At 46.5% G+C, this 3,516-nt stretch overlaps 1 protein-coding gene across 2 annotated transcripts in view; it reads left to right on the forward strand.

Annotated features, from left to right (window-relative positions):
* Gpha2 (glycoprotein hormone alpha 2) overlaps positions 1–3,516 on the forward strand; it is a 54,313-nt gene that overhangs the window by 23,108 nt on the left and 27,689 nt on the right. The gene's annotated exons all lie outside the window — the stretch shown is intronic.

Genomic DNA, 3,516 nt, shown 5'->3' on the forward strand with positions numbered 1-3,516 from the left:
GGCCAGCTCAGCCCACCAGGGGGCGGGGCTGGCTGGCATGTGGTGCTGGGGATTGAACTGCGGTCGCTGTGCTTTTGCTTAGCTTAGCTTGTTCTAAGTAGGTGCTTTAGACCACTGAGCCATCTCACTAGCCCGAAAATTACTCTTTATGTTGTGTGTGTGTGTGTGTGTGTGTGTGTGTGTGTTTATGTTTGTTTGTTTGTTTGTTTTTGTGGAACCAGGGATTAAATTCAGGCCCTTGCCAGGCAAGTGCTTATTCTACTGAGCTATCTCCCCGGCCCCAAGTTTGTATTTAGTACAGGGTCTACAGAGTTTCATTACACAGATTTAATGATCCTCCTGTTTTCAGCTTCCCAAACTCTGGGATTACAAGTGTGCAGCACTACGCCCAGTCTCAGTGAGCCCTGGGGATGGGGCTGGTGTAGCATGCTGGGGATCAAACCCCAAAGATGTGGTTTTTTTTCTTTTTTTCATGCCTCGCATATGTCCACACCCAGACTTTAGTTATTTCCTACAAACCCGAGTCACAGTCTTCCCTGGATAGCTTGGCTTCTTCCCACCAGGTTTCCTTTGCAAAGAAACTTCGCAGTTTTTCCAGGGAGATGTAAAGCACACATCCTTTCTTGATTCTACTTGAAGTATCAGTACCTTTGGGGTTGAGTTATTTTGTTTCCATGAGATTCCAGACAGCAGCACTCTCTCTTTCACAGCAACTGGCACAGAGAAAGCTTCCGGAAGCCTGGGAAGCCTCACATCCCAGCCACTGCCTGATACTTGACGTTCAGGAAGCTCAACTGTAAATACACAGACAAGGCTGCTATGTCTTCATTTTAATTGGAAACATTTGCAACTGCTTTATTTCAGCTTCATTTTCATTCCTTTTTACCCAGCTTCTCTGGCTTTTGGTTACCTAACAGAAAGATGACTTGAACAAGTGGACCACTTTTTTCAGGTTGGCCCTAGAGCCTCCTCCTGTGTTCTTATTGGGTGGCTTGTTTCTAAAAAGTGACCCGCAAACTAACCTTTTCCAGGTTTTGGATTGTTCAACACTCCTTCTGGACTTAGATTCCAAGTTCTCACCTCAAAGACTTGAAGGAAACTAGCAAAAAGCAGTGGCAAAGGCATTCCATGCAGAGCTAACAGCCACTGGTGGAGGGGACTTGCCAGTCCTGGCTGCAGCGCCTTGCGCCAGGGCTGCAGCTTTCAACCCCACCCCTCCATCCCCCACCCCTGCACATCCTCAGGAATGCCACCCCACACTATTTTGTGTGTTTTGCTTTTGTCTCCTGGCCATGTCAGTGTGTACTGGCTACTTCCCAGATAGTTAGAACTGGAGGGGCAGGGGCCTGAACCAGGAACTGGGCAGCATGGGCCATCTGTACAGAGGGCGTTTTGGGTGGTTGTACCCTGTGGGTGCACTAGGCCTGGCCCTGTCAGGAGTCATCTGTGTTTGTCCCTCTCTGCCTTTTGTTGGTACCCAGGTCTTTGTTGTGGAGCACATAGACAATGCCCTGGAGCTGCTACCAGCCAAGTAAGGGCCCAGGCATGGCTGGCGGATGCTGCATGAGCCCAGGCCCTCTTTTCCTCAGGTCACCTCACACATCAGCCACAGCGTTGTTGCCTTCCACTTTGACCTGCATGAAGATGGGCATCCAGAGCTGCTACCCCTGGTGTGAATGATGCCAGTTGGCCTTGCAGTGATGCCATGCTGCCCCTGGCTGTGTATACCACTGATTTTGTGATCTATAGGACCATCCACAGGGTCAGGGAGATGGCTCAGTGGAATAAGTGCTTCCCTGGCAAGCGCAAGGGCCTGAGTTCAATCCCTGATTCCACCAAAAAAAATACAGCTTCTCTAACAGTAATGGAACACCCATTTCTCACGAAACAAAAACAAAAAAGAGGGATATATAGGACCATCCACCAGGTTGCTCAAGATACAGAGCTGCATTTTTTTTTTTTCTCTCCCAACATCATTTGTTTGAATTGTTTGGTTTTATTTATTTATTTATTTATTTATTTTTGAGGAACCAGGGATTGAACTTAGGCCCTTGCACTTGCCAGGGAAGTGCTTATTCCACTGGAATTGCTTGGTTTTAAACTTACTCTGGAGATACAGTCCTACCCAGGCCCAGTGAGTGTATGGGAGAGCTTCCGGCTACCCTGCCAGCGGGACCTACCGGTCCCAGCCCAGGTGTAGAGTGGGCGAGACCCTCTTCCACCCCCTTGGAATGCCCCCCACCACTCTGTAGCACTGCCTACCGAGTAGGAATTTCTGCCGCATTCCGGGAACCCCCAGATCCAGTCCTAGCTCAGGCCCAGTGAGTGTGTGGGAGAGCTGCCTCTCCCCCCTACTTGTCCCCTCCAGACTCAGCTCAGGCCTGGCATATAGGCCTGAGGTGAAACCCTGCAGCTGCAATCCCTGCAGAGAGTGTAGGGGACAGAACCACCCAGCTAGTCCAGGAGCAGAACATCTTGCCAACAGGGGCACAACAGGTTCACCCCCAAGGGCAGCAGCAGGAAGGAGCTGAGCACGGCAGCCAGACCCAAGCCAGGCACAACTGGATAAATCCAAACTTTGTAGATCTGCACCTGAACTTCAGTAGGTGCTAAGGTTATAACTGCACCAAAGCTCTACAACAAAGGTCAGAAGACAGTGCTATACAAAATGACAGTGAGAAGGAGCAAAATGCAATCTTAGAACCCAAGATCACCCATAACAAGTGCAGAGGACACTAACACAGAACAAATTAAGAATCACACGCTGAAAGCAATACATCAACGGCTTCTGAAATAAAGAAATAGCTGCAGAAAGATATAGAGGAACTCAGATTGGAAATGCAAAAAGAAATCCCTGAATTAATAGCATCTGCAGTAAAGAATCAAATGCAGAAACATATGGAGGAAACTCAATGCCCACCCAGAACAAGTGCAGAGGACACTAGCTCAGCTCAAATGTATGAATTAATAACATCAATAGTAAATAAGCAACAGCAGAAAGTCATAGAGGAACTCAGAGCGGAATTCTTTTCTTTTAGCTCAGCTCAAATGTACGAATTAATAGTGTCGATAGTAAATAAGCAACAGCAGAAAGTTATAGAGGAACTCAGAGTGGAATTTTTCTGAAATAAGAAAAGAATTCTCTGAACTCATAGCATCTGAAGTAAAGAATCAACTACAGAAACTTAGGGAGGAAACCCAATCTGAAAAAAACACTGCAGTGAAAGAATTAATAACTGCTTCTAAAGAAGACATTGATTAAAAAAAGTAGAGATTAGAAAAATGACGGATTCCTTGAATGAGCAATACAGGAAAGAAATAGACTGCATGAAGCAGAGTCAAAGAGATATAGAGAAATTTAAAATCTCAATCACAAGCTTGCAAAACTGTTTAAGTGAAAGTGAAGACAGAGTTTCAGATCTTGAAGACGCTAGTGCAGCTAGTGAAAAGGTAAGAAAGGATCCCTTAAAAACAACTAGGATGCAGGAAAAAATAATCCATCACCTGCAAGATGAT

This window comes from Octodon degus, unplaced genomic scaffold, assembly GCF_000260255.1.
Source record: "Octodon degus isolate 3935 unplaced genomic scaffold, OctDeg1.0 scaffold00184, whole genome shotgun sequence".
In the NCBI taxonomy this organism is placed as follows: Eukaryota; Metazoa; Chordata; class Mammalia; order Rodentia; family Octodontidae; genus Octodon; species Octodon degus.